Source organism: Choloepus didactylus, chromosome 12 (genome assembly GCF_015220235.1).
Source record: "Choloepus didactylus isolate mChoDid1 chromosome 12, mChoDid1.pri, whole genome shotgun sequence".
Lineage (NCBI taxonomy): Eukaryota > Metazoa > Chordata > Mammalia > Pilosa > Megalonychidae > Choloepus > Choloepus didactylus.
In genome coordinates, this window is record NC_051318.1 from 71,675,983 (window position 1) to 71,694,594 (window position 18,612).

The following is an 18,612-nucleotide window of genomic DNA, read 5'->3' on the forward strand; positions in this document are numbered from 1 at the left end:
TATCCAATGTTCCTGTTTGAATACTGTTCTCATCTTTTTATTCTCTTGCTCATAGCAATAAAGCACTCTTATTTTCCTACTATATCACACCTTGTTTTTCTGCTTTAATTTCAATACATTCCATTAGACTGAACCTCTACTACCTTCTATAACCAGTTATACCAATTTACATTTTCTCCATTTTTCAAAACTATCTTGTTTACATCAGAAATTGCTACAAATTTTTGGTTTTTTATTCTATGCATTTCTTACCATCTGTACTGGGTTGAATAGTGCCCTCCACTCCCATATTCTATCCTTTTCAGAATCATAGAATGTGTCCATTTTTTTCAGAAATAGTCTTTACATACATAATTAGTCAAGATGAGGTCATACTGGATTAGGATGGACCCTAAATCCAATATTACTGGTATCCTTAAAAGAGGAGGAGAGGACACACAAAGAGACAGACACATGCAGAGAGAAGATGGTCATTTTAAGATGGAGTTAGTGATTGAAATGACGCAGCTACAAAACAAGGATTACCAAGGATTGCCAGCAATCATAAGCTGGGAAGAGGCAAGGAAGGACCCTTCCCTAGAGACTTCAGAGGGAGTGTGGCCCTTCTGATACGTTGATTTTGGACTTCTACTTCCAGAACTAGGAGACAATAAATTTTTGTTTTAAGACGCCCTATTTGTGGTAATTTCTTATAGCACCCCAAGCAAGCTAATAAACACCATCCAACTCTACGTCTGCACACTTACAAAACCCTTATGGTTTCTCCCCAAATCCTAGTCTTTTATGTCTATTTCAGAATCCCACTTTCTCCATGGTTATTCCAGAATTCCTGAACACATATCTGTATAGAACATCCTTTGGGAAATAAAAAACAAAACAGAAAGTTACATATTTCTCTTATACAAGTCTGTGAATCAATGTTTGTTTTTTTATGAGGCAGATGTAATTAATAAGCAGTGCTTATTGACTATTGGCTTAATCGAGCTATATCAGGACCTATGTGCCCTTTAAAGAAATAACTTCTGCAATGAGTGATCCTTGCTTATAAACCATGCTTGTTTCTTTGAATAAAAAATTAATATTTTAGATATGGTAAAAGAATAATGTGACTGGCTATAGTCACAAACACCAATTCTGCTATGAGCAAAACATGGAAAAGAGTGAAAACATTTCAAACTCTGAAATATTTTTTTTTATATGCATAGAACCAAATTACAAGCCTATACCTTTACCAGAATAAAGGACACCAGTGGGGCAAAGAACTATTTGAACCATTGAAGATTTCCACCTTCACACAGAGGACTAAGCAAGAGGGAAGTAAGGCCTGATTGGGTATAGAGAGTGAAAACTACTTGCCTTCATTTTCCAGTTCATTGCAATCAAAAGATTTGATATGGAATACTGCCCAGAGAGGAAAGGCAGATATCCTTAATCTGAGCAGTTTCTCCTGGCTAAAAATACTCTAACCAAATATTCCAAACATACACTGTTTTACATTGTGCACAGTTTCATGGGTGAGAATGAGACATTTTATACTGTGTGTACTTCCAACTTCTTTGAAATTTCTATATTCTGAGTTTTAAAGAAATTCCCTTTGAAACAGAAAAATCTATACTAATACAACTTTCTGCAACTGAAACTCACTACTAAAGGAGAAAAATTAAGGCTTACTAATTTTTGTATTACTTTATGGGGATTCATGTCTACTTAATGAAAACTGTCTTATGGCCATTTATTCATTACTCTTGATTCCAGAGCAATCAGCTTATCAAAATATCCACTAATCAATCTATCAATCTCCACAACATGAGAACAGTAAATATTTAATCATAACATGAAGAGAGTGAATCTATCTTTAGAAATTATTGTTCTGCTAGCATTCCTCCCTTCTTCTGGAAACAATGTCCTCTTTTCTCTGAATCTCTCCCCCTAGTATAAAGTCCTAATGTAAGTAGAATTGCAAATTTGACCAAACTGCGCATCTGAAAACTCTGTCCACAGTGATTAAGTCGAGTGTGGGCATGCAAATGAAGCAAGTATATAAGAGACGTCTGAATTATTTATCCAGCAGGAGCTAGTGGAAGAAGTTCTTTCCATGTGGTACAGCTGTGAGGGTCTTTGTCTCTGTCAGTTCCTGGTGACAATTTCTCTAACCACAAGAAGAAACTGGATCAACTTTAGGAAAAATGAAGCCCAAACTAGAAAAAGAGAAGCAAATGGGGAGAGTTCTAAGGTCTTAGTCCATGATTCTAGTTACTGAGATTCCTGAGGCTGCCCAGATGTGCACGTACCATAAACTTCACTCACTGAATTCTTTCTCTGATTTGATGCCCTAACTCAGTATCCATCAATATTTTTTTTTAAAGAAAGCTCAATTTGGGCTTATTTCTCTAGAAGACTAATTAGACAGCTGACTAAAAAACTTTGGCAGATTTTACAGTCTATTTCCCCACATACAATTTTAAATTTTGTAAATGCTTTAATGCTAGAATTAGCATTGGATCCAAAGGAAATGCAACCCTTTTTCTTATAAAGATATTTATTTCACATCTACATATGATTTGATGGTAAAGAAAATCTTTTCCAGAGAAATAAGAACAACTATGGTGCTTGAGATTTATTCTAAAGGCAAGGCGGTAAGTGAAATATATTTTAATTTATTTTAATCTTTAGAGCAACCCAGTGTGGTAAATATTATTGTTACCATTCTATAGAAGAAAAAATGAGCTCAGAGAGGCAAAAGGAATTGTGCAAGTTCTATCTTGCACAATTTTGTTATTACACCAAAGCTATGTTCTTAACCACTACAGTATGTTGTAGTCATTATTCCCTGGGTGCTCTTTTAAGAAAAAGAAAAATTTTAATTGAACCAGTACCTCATCTTTATAAATATTGTTAACATGATACATTAAAGATTATAGTAGCTGAAAGATGTCCATATGTTAGTGAATTCCCTCTGAAAAAAATAGATGCTAGCTTCTAGAAATTTCCTCTTGCTATCCCTCATTATTCTCTTCATCTACATTTCTTTCTAACTATCTGTTCCTCCATCTGTCTCATCAGGTTTTCTCCATTATGATCTAATATATGCAAAGTATGTATACCTACAGCACCCTTGTTTACATTTTATAGCATCAAAAAAAAAAAGAGTGAAAAAGGTTTTCATTAAACAAACATACTAAAATAAAAGAATTTTAAGTGTACTGAGGCAAATATGAATTCTGCATGACTAACAGGAAGGTAAATTATATGAACTAAGTTTATTCCAGTAGGCTTATATAAGTCACATGAATCAATGTGGTATAATTCAGAGCTGTGCTGTCCAACAGAACTTACCATAATGATGGAAATGCTCTATTTCTGCATTCTATTCAGTAGCCACTAGACGTGTGTGCCTACTGAGCACTTGAATTGTGATTAGTAAGACCGTGGGACTGAATTTTTAATTTTATTTAATTTATACCAATATGTGGCTAGTGTCTACTATATTGGATACTGAAAATACAGAGGAAATAAATTCAATGGGAAGAGTTTCATAAATATTGATCAACAAAAATAATTTTATATGTTAAAACTTTAAATAATTATTCTTACTGGACAAATCTATTAGAATATGCTTTCTACTTGAATGAATGTGCTGGTTAAAGGGACTTCTGAAACTATATATTATCAGAAATTATATATATGCATATTATCCCAAAGATAAATTGAAATTATCTAAAAGATAAATTCAAAATATTTTGAAGTAAATGGGTCACTTTCTAAGATGAAGGAATTAACTTTCCTTGTTTAATATTGTTTTGTTTTATGCTCTGTGGAAGTTATTTTGCAATGATATGATTCTGCTATGAAATTTATTATTAATTTCCCAAGAAGAAGTACAATTTACTCAGAGAGAAAGAGAGAGATTGTATACAATTTTATGAAAAGGACTTCCAAAAAGAGTCATTTTGGGCATTCAAAAATGGATGGGACAAAGACCAATTTAAAAGAAATGTTCAATTTCCTAACTACTAACAACTCTCATTTTCTGATTTAAAAGTCCTTTCCTTTTGATGGCTACTTGAATCACAAAAAAACGTTCCCCAACTGCATTGTAAGTCTCTTTTACAGATGAGAAAAATGTCCCTTGATTGTGTGGCCACATCAAATGATAGATTTATTAATTGAGTCATGTTTTGTATTTACGTGTTGTCTATGTTAGGAAATTGAACTGGGATGGACTATCAACTAATTTCACTTAGGCCATTGAAAAAGCTGTTGGATATTGTAATGTTCAGTCACCAATGGTTTGGTTTGAATTTAATTAATCTTTGAGCTGGAAGTTAACATGTTTGTAGCCTATTACTAATCCCCTGAGAAAATCAGACTGTAGATTCAAAGAGATCATTTGTTCCTGAGTAAAGACAAACACTGATCCTTAAATTAAAAGAAAAAAAAAAGAATAGAAAGTTTTTTTGGTACTCAGTTTTCCTACTGTGACTGTTAAGAGTGAAAATAAAGTTTAGCCAAGCAGAAAACCTCTTTAAAGAGGTATCAATCGCAAAGTGTTGGTCTTTTTCCACGGCACTGAAATTTCTCTTAGTATCATAAACATACTAAGGTTTCTTTCCTTTTATGCCTTGGTCTTTACAGATTTTAAAAGTTGTTGGAGTATTTTTCTTTTCCTTGCAGATTTTAAAATGTCTAATGACTAATGTTGCTTCTGTCCTTTTCTGCAATAAGAATAAGTATTTTGCTGAAGTCAGTAATCTCAGCATTTGAAAAGTAAGTTTAAAGATAATGCTGTACTGTGCCTTGTCAATAGTCCCTGCTATATGAGCAGACAGCCTCTGCAAAGCCCCCAGGTCTTATTAAAGAAAATGTGTGGAAAAGTAGAGCTAACTCTGCTGTGTGTACTCCTCTCTGTTTTATCATAAGGATTTACGTTACTGCAGAACATGGCACAGAGTTATAAATAATCCAACAGTGTGTGACTCATGCTGAAGGACAATAAAGCATCTGCACCAGACAGAGAGTCAACTTCTTGTTCTATTGAGTTATTCTAACTCTCAGTTCAGGATTTCTGGGGTTCTTAAATATGATTTTTTGCCCTCTTGGTCACATTTTCCCTTTATCTTCATTTTCCTCTCTCAAAATTTCTATCAAAATAGCTAAAAACTATATATATTATGGCACATTTTAGAAGTACATCTTTGTCCCTTGGGAGTATCTCCATAGTCTTACCTGTAAGACTATAGATTGGAACATGTTAACTACCTAAATGCTTGCTCTAAAATTCCTGGATAACTTAGAATGATCTGTGAAGCTTTTAAAAACTAGATTCCTCAGGCAAGTTCAGACCACCTGATCAGACTCTCTGTGGCACATCTACCGTTAATACTGAATCCAGTTAATTCTAATTACATCTATTGAGAATCACTACTATAAGTTCTCACAGGATTTGCGTTTTTATTTGAATGAGTACTGCAAGCATATTTAAATAAAGCATGACAAATTAAAGAAACACTAGCATTAAATTATAAAAATTATCTTGTAACCATGTAATCCACAATTTCATATGCTGAATTAGCATTATAAGCTGCAGTAAAGGGAAATGAAGTATATTTAAGGAAAGTTATCTTAACTTAAAAATGGCCACTTCTTCTGTCTTGGTATTTATAGGGGAGGAAAGGAAACCAGGCCTAGATTAAGTAAAGGTCATCTAACTTGAATAGATGAGCCAGAGTTAATTACTCATAACTGCAGTAATTGACAGGCAAAAACAAGCTCAAGGAGAAAGGTGTCATATATAAAATGACAGATTTTAAAACTTTTTACAGTGCTACAGTAATAAAAACGGCATGGTATTGGTACAAGGAAAGACCTATAGACCAGTGTAATCAAATTGGAAGTTTAGAAATAAATCTTCACAATTATGGCCAGTCGATTTTTTTTTGTTTTGTTTTTCAAACAAATGGGCTCACATATTTATTATTGAGCCATTTATTTATGCAGAAGCATAAAAACAAAGAAAAAAACAGTTATTTTCCTAATTAGATAAGTCCAACTGATCAGAACGTATGACTTTTTCAACCTGATATGGCAAGATGCTAGTCATCGTGGTACAGGAGAAATATGTGTGGCATCACATGTATGATTCCTTAGACACTCAGCTTGCTTCTTTTCTAATGTTCGCTCTTATAGTTATACCTGATTTTATTGTCATTTTTCATTTGAATCCACTGGGGAGTTGGTTGGTAATGTTTGTGTGTTTTGGTCAGAAATTGCTTGATTCTAAAAGTCTTGTGAGAAGACATGGCAAGGCTTGGAGTCAAACACATACACTGTGATGGTGGAAGGAGTAAAAGCTCATCAATCTTAATTTTATGTAAAAAAAAAAATTTATCTACCCAGAATTTTTTATTTGGCCTTATATTTTGGTATTTGATAAACCTGAGGAGGAAAGGATCTTATTATATCAAGTACTATTCTAGTTTGCTAAGCTGCTTAAAGCAGATACCATAAAATAAGTTGGTTTTTACTAACGGGAATTTATCGGTGTACAAGCTTACAGTTCTGAGGCTGTGAAAATTTCCAAATCAAGGCATCATCAGGAAGATCCCTCCTCCTGAGGACTGGCTGCTGGCAATCCTGGACTCTTCTGTCACATGGCAAGGGACATTACAGAATCTGCTGATCTCTCCCTTCTCTTCTGGATTTCGTTGTTTTCAACTCCTTGCTTCCATGGAATGTTCTCTTTGTCTGAATTTCTTTTAATGGACTTTGGTAAGAAGATTAAGACTCACCCTGAATAAGGTGGGTCGCATCTTAATTCAAGATCCTACTCACCAAAAGATCCAACTTACAAGGGGTCCACATCCACAGGAATGGATTAACTTTAAGAAAATACTTTACTGGGATGCATACAGACTCTAAACATCATATTCCATGCTCTGGATCCCAAGAATACATATTCTTTCCATATGCAAAGCACAGTCATTCCATCACAATATCTCAAAAGCCTGAAATCATTTCAGTAACAATATTAAGTACAAAGTCTCATCAGAATTGGTGATAGGTGTGGTTTGTCTGGGGACACAATTCCCCTCAGTCTGTGGACCTGTGAAACTTACTTGCTTCCAATATACAAAGGATGGACATTCATAGGATGAACATTCACATTTCCATTGGGAGAAACTGGAAGGAAAACAGGGATCATAGGTCCCAAACAATTGCAAAACCCTGCAGGGCACCCTCCATTAGATTTCAAGGTCTGAGATTCATCTATAGAATGACGCCTTGTCCTTGGGGATTCATGGAGCAGCAGCCCCACCCTTTCCAAGTGCTTGTGCAGTGGTCATGCTCTCCCCAGAAAATGGGGTGAAGACTCTAACATCTTCAAGTATTGCAGTGACAGCCAGACTCTTGGCTCAACCATCATCATAGATTGGGGTAGTGGATAGACTCTCCAAAATCTCTGGGGTGGAAGCTCAACAACCTCAGAACAGCATTGTGGTGGTCAGACACACTTCAGTCTCCTGAAGACTGGGGCAGCAACACTATTCTTGAACAGTGCTGTGGCCAAACTCTCTGCAATCCCTCAGGCATCAGAGAATCCTGCAGTAGTAAGAGTTTTCCTGAACAATGGGGCAGAAAACCTGCCCTCTCCAAGATCTGGGGCATACTCATCCTTTCCACTTACAGAGGTGGGTCCACTCTCTTGTCCTGAGATGTACTCAGTTGAGAACTCAGCATCCATGTTCTGCCTTCAAAAACAATTTTTCCTCTATCTGTCCATTATCTGTCCAGGCCAGGAGTGGATCCATTCATACAGGTTATGCAAAAAACTTATTGGTTTTGCATGTAGTACACAGGGGTCCAAACCATCTGACAATAGAACTTTCCACAAATTCTTTCTGGATCACTGCATTTCCAATCCTGACTTGCAATGACATAGTGACTGATTCCATGATCAGTTAAACCCTTATATGTAGCACTATTCTGTGGGGACTCATTTTCCAGAAGCTCAAAATTTTCCAAACCGTCAATTTCTTGTTTCTGGGTATCCAGGATTTCAGTTTTCAGCTTATCCCTTTCCTCTCACATTTTACTATAAGCTCCAAGGAGAAGTCAGGCCACACTCTCCACATTTAGTTTGGAAATCTCATCAGCTAAACATCTGAGCTCATCACTTTCTAATTCTGCCATCCATCCAACATCAGTACTCAATTTTTCCAAGTTCTCTGCCACTTTACCAAAGATAGCCTTTCTTCAGTTCATAATAACACATTCATCTTTTCTATCTAAGGCCTCATTTTAACTACCCTTACCATCCATATTTCTACCAATAGACTATTCAAAGCAATCTAGGTCTTTTCTATCAAGCATCGCACAATTCTTCCAGAATCTACCTCTTATCCATTTCTAAAGCCATTCCTGCATTTTTGGCATATGCAATAGTAGCACTTCACTCTAATGGTACCAAAATCTGTTTTACTTTGCTAAGCTGCTCAAAGCAGATACCATAAAATGAATTGGCTTTTACTAATGGGAATTTATTAGCTTATATGCTTACAGTTCTGAGGCCATGAAAATGTCCAAATCAAAGCATCATCAAGATGACATCTTCTTCCCAAAGACTGCCTGCAGGGGACCCTGGACTTCTCTGTCACATGGCAAGGCACATGGCAGCATCTGCTGGTGTCTCCCTCCTCTTCCGGGTTTCATTGCTTCCTGTTTCTTTCTTCCATGGCTTTCTCTTTGGCCAACAGATTTTTGACAAGGTGCCAAGTCCACTCAATGGGGAAAGCATAGTTTGTTCAACAGAAGGTGCTGGGAAAACTGGATACTCATAGCAAAAGAATGAACAGGGACCTCTACCTCACACTATATACAAAAATTAACTCAAAATGATCAAAGACCTAAACACAAGAACCAAAACTGTAAAACTCCTAGAAGAAAGCATGGGAAAACTTCTTCATGATCCTGTGTTAGGATACATCTTCATGATCTTGTGCTTCAGAATTTACACCAAATACATCAGAAACAAAAGAAAATAAAAAGATAAATGGGATTTCATGAAAATTAAAAACTTATGTGTACCAAAGGACTTTTTATGAAAGTAAAAAAGACAATCTACAGAATGGGAGAAAATATTTGGAAACTATGTATCTGATAATGGTTTAATATCCAGCATATATTTAGAAATCCTACAATTCAATAAAAGACAAAAAAACTAAAAATGGGCAAAAGTCTTGAATAGACATTTCTCCAATGAAGATACACAAATGGCCAAAAGCACATTAAAAGATGCTCGATATCATTATCCATTAGGAATATGCTAATTAAACCACAATGACATACCATTTCACATCCACTAGAATGACTACTATACATGATGATGATGGTGATGATGATGATAAGAACAACAACAAGTTTAGGAGAGGATGCGGAGAAATAGGAACACTTGTTCATCGGTGGTAAAAATGTAAAATGTTGCAGCCACTGTGAAACACAAGTTTAGCAGTTTCTTAGAAAGTTAAGTATAGGATTATCAAATGACCTGGCAAAGTCAGGGCTTGAAAAGATGCTTTCACACCAATATTTATAGCAACATAATTCACAATTGTCAAGAGATGGAACCAACCCAAGTGTGCATTAACAGATGAATGGATAAACAAAACATGGTGTATATTTATATATATATATATAGTGGAAAATTATGCAGCCATAAAAAAGGAATAAAGTTTTGATACATGTTGCAACATGGATGAACCTTGACAACATCATAGTAAGTGAAATAAAAGCCAGACACAAAAGGGAAAATATTGTATGAGCTCACTTATATTAAATAATTAGAATATGCATATTTCTAGAGACAGAAACCAGAATATAATTTACCAGGGTCAGGGTGGGGGTGTGCAATAGGGAGTTAATAGGGAGTTAATGCTCTATTGGTACAGAGTTTCTGATTGGGGTGATGGAAAAGTTTTGGTAATGGGTGGTGGTGGTGGTAGAACAACATTGTGAATGTAATCAACATCACTGAATTTTATATTTGAAGGTGGTTAAAATGACAAATTTTAGGTTGTATATATGTTACCAGAATAAAAATAATTTAAAACCATGGAATTTTACAACACCAACAGTGAACCCCAATATAAGCTAGGGACTACAGTTAATACTGTAATAATAATAATAATAATAATAATAATAATAATAATATTAACAACAACAATATTGTTTCATCAGTTGTAACAAAAATACCAGACTAATGCAAAATGTTAAGAATAGGGCAAACTGTTTGCATGACAGTGCAAATATGGGAACTCTGTACTTTCTGCATGATTTTTCTGTAAAATTACAACTTACTAATAAATAAATGGCATCCTCATATATAACAGATTACTCAAGACTGGCCATGTTAATAATGAACTATCAAAACTGATGATTCTGTCATTAATTAATTAATTATTCAAAAGCATTGATAACAATCTCCATGCTAACTCCAAAATGATTCTTTAAGGTTCCTTCAAAGTTGCAACTTAAAGTGAAAACAACTCTAATTGTGGTCATGCTACTCAACAAGGAAAAAATATAAAAGCTGCAAAGGGCACTTCATACTGAGAAGCATATGATCAGTTGCCTTCATGGCAATCAATAGATTTAGGTGTTTGCTTACAGATATGGAAATGATACCTAAAAGAAATATCACTACTCAGAGGACAGCACAATTGATGCTGCAATACTTTAGGACACATTTGTATCTTGTATTGCTAAGATTTTTCATTTTGAGGCAGAATCAGATAGAGTACAGAGACAACTTTCCCTGTTCCATGGCAGAGGGTAATGAAATAAGTAATTATTATTTATAAAGTACCTATAACATTTTATGCATTGAGTTAAATATTTAATATTCCAGAAATTCAGAAAAATCTTAAAAGTTAATGTAGACCATTTCTGCTAGTGATAACCCAAAAAAGAGTCTAAATTATTAGTAATATTTTAAAGCAAATAAAGGAAGTAAATACCTAACCATATTAGGGATGTGTTCTATAACTGTAATGATTTTTTTTTTTGCCATAACTGTAAGTATGCATTTAGTTTAGAGAGTGGGTCAGGGAAGAGGTTTCCAGCAACATAATGAAGTAGTCATACCTAAAACATCAACAGCAACAAAATGTCTTGCTATATAACACATGGAGTTGATGGATGACATATAGCTAACATCCTGAAGGAAAGGGATGTTATCTGCTTCATTCAAAGCTGTGTGCCTATGTTTTAAACTAATACCTAGTTTAGAGTAAGTGCTCAATAAATTGTGGTTGAATATATAAAAACATAGCTTTCAGGAGAATAACAATGTTCCCAGTGGCCACCAATTAAGAGGGAACAGAAACTAGAACAGGAAACTTTAGCTGAACCTGAGTGTCCTGCTTTGTGATGGCCAGAAAAGAAACAGAATTACTAAGACAGGAAGTAAGCACTAGGAATGGCAACTCTTGGAAAGGAAATGAATGGTCCTGCAGGAGAGGGAGAGCTTTGACTGCAATCCTCACATAAGGCTGGGATGCTCCATGATCTTATTCAAAAAACTGGAAGACTATAAAAGAGAAATCACCCCACCTAACAAGGGAGACAACAAGGAAGACTGTATGTCTTGGTCTGAGCTAGGGGAAGTGGGGTCTCACTTCCATGGCTCTTCTATTTTTCAGGAGTAAAAGAGAAATTTTAAATAACTTTAGTGCTTACTAATAATATCCCTGCTAACATTTTAAGGGTAACCCCTAAAAGAAGAGAAATATAATTGTATAATTTGCAAACTAGTAGTCAAAAAAGGAGAAATTAAGAAAAATTGATTGAATTGGTAAATGAATTTATAGTTTATATTTATACAAATGAAATAAATCTCCAAAATATATCTCCAAAAAAATAATATGGAGAACATATAACAGTTTGAAGAATACGTACATAAAATGTCCATTATATTCATTTAAATAACATGATACACACACACACACACACACACACACACACACACACACATATATTTACATATGTAAATTATGAACATGTAGATGTATGATAAATACAAAATCAGGATAATGACTCTTTCTGGGGAAAGAAAGATACAAACTATGCTTCAACTATAAATGTAATACATAGTTTTTAAAGCTGGGTGGTGGCTTCAAGCATGTTTATGCTTCGCATGTATTTATGATATCATTTGCTGTATATTTTGTATGCCTGAAATATTTTTTGCCCAAGGACAATAATGAGGCTTATAAAATATACTAAGGATTATATAGGTGGGAATGGAAGTTTTTAAATGAAACATCTCATGGCAAATAACTTCAAGACATCAGTAAAAAATATTTTCCAAAATCCGTCACTTTTTTCTCTACCCATCCCTTTCTGGTTACCCATTGTGCTGGCTTGGAGCTGTGATACCCCAGAAAAACTTATTATTAAACTTTATCTATTCCTGTGGATGTGTACTGTTGTAAATAGGACCTTTTAATGAAGTCACTTCAGTTTAGTGTGCCCAGCTGAATCAGGATGGGTCTTAATCCTATTACAGCAGACCTTATAGATAGGGAAGGTCACAGAGAGAGAGAGAAAGCCAAAGAAAGCAGCCAGAAGCTGGAAGTCAGCAAAACCCAGAAGGGAAAGGAGGAGGCAGAAAAGGCTGCTATGTGCATTTTCATGTGACAGAAAAGCCAAGGACCAAGCATCTACTGCAGCCAGCCCCAGAATGTCACAGTCTTCTGAGAGAAAACACCATCTTGACAACACCTTGATTTTCGGCTTCTGTTAGTCTCAAAACTGTGAGCCAATAAATTCCCCTTCTTTAAGCCAACCCACTGCATGATATTTATTTGGTTGGCTGGGAATATAAAACACCCACTTTCCTGACCCTGGTCTCCTTCACATTCTCCGAAATTTTCATTCCTTAATCATAGGGTGTTCAGCTCTTTGTCCCTACTTCAAACTATGTGCACTCAAATATATTACCACCTTATCAAAGAGATAAGCCTCTTATTAGCTAGCACCTGTTACACACACATGCACACACACACACACATACACACACACTTCTGCAAAGCAGAGGACTTACATAATTCTTGCACATTGCTTGGTATATAGCAAGACCTACTAAATAAAGATTCCCTTGATACCACTGGCATGGCCTGACCATCCAGTCCCTTGACAGGCTGGCTCCCTGAAAGCCCTGTACATGAGTACATTACTTGAGACTTTTTTTCAAATAATTTATAGAAAAGAGTATAGAAGGAGAGAAAACATTACAAATTATGGTAAGCATACGAAAGAGGGAAAACAGATGCACAAATAAAAATTTTCAATCTCCACAGAAAACAATCCTCTTTAAATTTTGTTCAAAATAGTATTAAAACGATTTATTAATGCTTAAAAGAGTATTACATAATATGCTAAAATATAGGTAAGATAGAGATGCAGTTCATATATAAAGCAAGCTGTTGTATTTATGTTTGCTTTTTAGAATTCAGTTCCTATAGAGAAGTAATCCTATAGATGACTGTGCAGTTGGCAGTCTCCCTGATTCTCAGAAGCTCCACCCCATCTCTGATTGCCATAAATCAAGGGAGAGCCACCAAATGTTCTTGTTTTTAGAAGTCTATTGTTTTTTTGGCCCTCTTGGAAATTGTTTGTATTGTTTTTGTTTTGTTTTGTTTTCCCTTCAATCTCAACCTACAGGTACCTAGGGCTAGGTAAACTGTCAATACTTAGATTCTGGTTGAATTGAGATTACTAAACCTTCTATTGGCTTCCATTACCCATAGGCTATTTACCCAGGAACACCATTTATTAAAGGTAAAACACCTGCAAATTATATATTGTTGGTAAACTATCTGAGACTGGTCCAACTCTTTAAGTATACTAAAATGTTGAGCATTATTAAGTTTCTTTAAACTTCCACTAGAAAATTAGCTTTAATCTAATTCATAATTTGAATAATTTTATGGATCTCTTTTAACACATTCACAGCATCTTCTATTTTTTGGCCTTGTTTTCTGTTGCAGTTGTTTCAATGATTAATGATCAAATTTTATCCACAGAACATACTTTTCCCAAGATATTTGTTACAAGCATGTAAAAACAAATACGAAATGCCAACTGAGTTTTAAGGTGTGTAAAAGAAAGAAACAGTGAATATTCTATTCCAATAGGGGTATGATGCTAATATATGAAGGGAAAAAAAGTTTGGCTTCACTACCTAGGAAGATATTTTTCGACTGTATGAGAACATTGAGGAAAATAAATAGTAAATGTACAAACTGACTTTTGGCTAATATGCTTATATTTCCTAAATATGACTGTTCCTGCTCTTTGGAAAATGGCATTTCATGAACTGAATTTGAACTCAGAAGGTTAGCTCATTAAAGGTTACATGACTACCTAAAAGGGTTTAAGAAAATATAAAATCTCTGAATGGTATATATCATCACTGGGAAAAAAAAGTGCAATTTAAGAGAGAGAACTCGATACACCATGCCCTTTTCACCAACCGCTCTATTTACTAGATCTTGTCTTATATGTGACTTCCAGATCACTTGAAGCATATTCAGAGTTAGATTTAAATAACTTCAAATATTTTTTAATTGCAACAATTACATATACTATAGTGATATGACCAAACAATATGCAACTAATCTTATTACCTCACTCCTCACCACCATGTTGGGAAGCAATACAGCATGTATAGACTTTGTAAATTATCAGAGAAAGGGACATGTTATATCTCTGGGAATTCAGGAGATATGTTTTGCCTCAAAACAAACAAAAAAACAAAAACATCTGTTAGTGAGTAGCTTTAACCTGGGATTGTATATTTTTTGGTCTATTTCAAAATAAATTGTGGATATATAGATAGATAGATATAGATAGATATAGATATAAATATAGATATATTCCTATTTCCAATACCAAAATATAAATGGATTCTGCTTGGAATTTTTTAGCATGTTAATCTATAAACCTTTTTACAATGCCATGCCCTCATATTTTGCCAAATAAAATATGGGACCTCACTAGGACATGGTCTACACTGATGTCTAGCAGTCATTCAGAGGAAAGATAACCTAGATAACTATGCCAAGAGGTGATTTCTCTTTCAGTAAAGGTGAAATTGTTAGTTACCAGGGAAAAATATGAAACTTTATTTACTGATATTATACTAATATAATCTTTTTGACAAAATGATGTTGTTATGAATATTATGGCCCGTGACAACGCCTGCCATCTATGTCATTTATTCAGCATGCTTTAACATATTCCAACATCACTTTCCTTATATCTCATTTACAATCTGTGTTGAGGATTGAATCACATCCCTTCAAAAAACATGATCAGTCTTCACTACTGGTCCTGTGGGTGTAAGACCATTGAAGATGTTTAAAGGGTGCCTAAACTGAATGATGGTGGGTCTTAATTCAATATGGCTGAATTCCTTATAAGCATAATAAATAGATGCAGAAAGAGAGCCATGGGAGAAACAAGAGAAGCAAGAGGCTAGAAATCAATGGAACAAGGAGAGGAAGGACCACTATGTGCATTGCCATTTGACAGAAAAGCCAAGGAACCCCAAAGATTGCCAGCTAGCCAAAAGATACCAACCCCTGGAGGAAGCAGCCTTATAGCCTCTGACACCATGAGCCAATAAATTTCTTTTGTTATGCCAACTCATTTTATGACATTTTTTTACAGCTGAGAAACTAAAACAATCTACATTATCAGGGTTTTCTAGAGGAAAAGAACCAACAGGAAATATAAATGTGTACGTGTGTGTGTGTGTGTGTGTGTGTGTGTGTGTGTGTGTGTATAAAGAAATTTATTACAAAGAGTTGGCTCACATGACCATGGAGGCTGGCAAGTCCTAATTCTATAAGGCAGGCCACAAGCTGGAAACTCCTACAACGGTGAGGCTGATGTCCTTAAGTTGGAATTCCTCAGGCCTCAGGGGAAGCTGACTGGAAAGTACAGCAAAACCCAACACTGAAGTTGAGTTGGATTTCTCTTTTGATCTCTGAAATTCTCAGTTCTGGCTTTAAAAACCTCCAACTGATTGGATTAAGAGAGTCCCTATATTTCTGAGTGCAGTCTCCTATGTTGATATTCTTAGGTGCTAAGACAAATGCTGTAAAACGTGTTGGCTTAAACAACAGGAATTTATTGGCTCACAGTTTCAGAGGCTAGAAGGCTTGCTTCCTCCAGGGGTTGGTAGTGTTCTGGCTAGCCAGCAATCCTTGGGTTCCTTAGATTTTCTGTTACCCAGCAATGTGTTCTCCTTTCTTTTTTGGGTTGCAGCTGACTCCCAGCTTCCAGCTCCACTCTGGGGCTTTCTCTCTGTAAGCCTCTATAAGATTTCCAGGAACAGGATTAAGACCCATCCTGAGTCAGTTGGCCACACCTTCATGAAAAATAACATCTTTGGAAGGTCCTATTTACAATGGGCTCATAAACACAGGAAAGGAAATAAGTTTACGAATTTGTCTTTTTTCTGCATTACATAATTCAATCCACCACAGTGATTTTAGATGCAATTGACTAATTTTAGTGGCGAATTCGATCAAAAATCTTAACATTTAATAAGCTGACCACTGCTTAGGCAGGAAAAGGCTGCTCCAAAGAATGGAGACAAAAAGCCTTAAATTCTGCATAATTACTTCCTTCTTTGAAATTGTCAATTAGCTTATTGCTCCTCTTATGGGCAGATATGAGAGAAGATGTATAGAGGAAAGGAGTAGAAGTTCTAATACTTTCCCTCTGGGAAAGTAGAAGTTCCCATCTTCTGAAGAAACATGACAAGTAGGTATTCATACTTATTTTCAGTGGACATTTCTGAAGAAACTCAAAACAAATTGCCTAAGCTTCCATGAGACTGCAAAAGGAAGACTAAATTTCTCTTCCACTTGAAGACAGGATAATTTAAATGTAATGTTTTCCTCAAACATAAAAGGAGAGGAATACTACATTTCAATGTTATTGTGAGAATTAAATAATCTAGTTTATATCAAGCAATTAACACATAAATGTCACCCTATAAATGGCAATTATCCTTGAACAGGCAATATAGCCTTGGGGAAAAAATAGTCTTTATGCAGAAGTGGATTTTTAATTCTGGATCTTCCCTTTACTAGTTGTTTGACCATGAGTAAATTAGCAAGTTATTTTTTCTTCCTTTATAAAACTGAGGAATAATTAAACTGCAGAGTAGTTGGGAAGATTAAAAAGGAAAAGAAGAAGGAGGAAATATATGCAAACCATTGGACCTGGAACCTGACATGCACTCATTAAATGGTATCAGTCATTTTCATGGGTAAGCACTCAGATATTGGAAATGCTTGGAGTCAGGTGTCATTTGTTAATCCATTCAGTGTAGATTCTTATATAATCTTAGAACAACTACTATGCAGTAGGCCCTGTTCCAGGCACATTATGTACATTAGGGAAATAAACATAAAAGATCAAGATTACTGCCCTGGAGGAACTCAGGTGCCAGGAAGACAGATTTCATTGCTTAGGAATTATAAATATAAAAGGAATACATAGATAAAAGATCTCAATCCATGCTTCACATAAATAAAAATCAAGAAGATCACTCTCTGGCAATCTTATTTGGATGTCAGCTTACATTTCTTCAAATACCTCCAGGGAGATGAAACATACACACACACACACACACACACACACACAAATACACATACTAATATAATATCTGAGTACGAAAAAAAGAACCTTAAATACTCTTGGTCAGGGTTGGGTAGTTTTTGTAAATATTAAGAAGCTATTGACCTTACTAAGACCCAGGTTAAGAAATTTATTTTCTAATCTGAGCCCATGCAGATAGCAGTGGAGAAAGATGTCACTTAGAGAAATGAAATTCAGAGGAGTCAAATAAGAATAAGGAAACTGATTGATTAACAAAGGCATTCATGCTCAGTGACAATGTTCAGCAGAGTAGATCGCAAAAGAAATTCCAGAATACAGAGAGAACAATGGACTGTATGTCAAATGGTCAAGATCCAGAAACAGGAGAATACAACATATGCTGGCCATCTCCCTGGGAAATACCCAAGAGGAAGCCCAGAGAAGTTAATTACTATCACATTGATAAGTAAGCCTGGCACCAGGCAGAGAAAAGTGAAGGCAAAGAAGGCATAAAGCTACAGACAACAGGGATTTTAATATAGGAAAAATATATTCTTGATTCTGACTAGCTTGGCTCAATTCACAGATACATGTTTATGTTCCATTGCTTATTTTTTCCTGCTATACCAAGTTTATAATAATAAGGACAGTACCTTCTAGATAGCTGTGCCTCTGGATTATGAGATACTGCCTTTAGAAAAAAAAATTGATTAAAAACGTATTCTTGAGATAGGCAAGTCAAAATGTTGGAGTGGTGAGGTGTGGGTTTCAGTTACTCCTCTGGGGCAGGTGGTAGAAAGTCAGGAACTGTGTGGACCAGACACTGCAGAGGAATTTGAGATTGGACATACATCATTCAACACTCACGAACCCATGGAGCAGCTGAGATCAGCAAACTCTGTGACTTCTTGCTGCCAGGGGGACTGCATCCCTACCTGC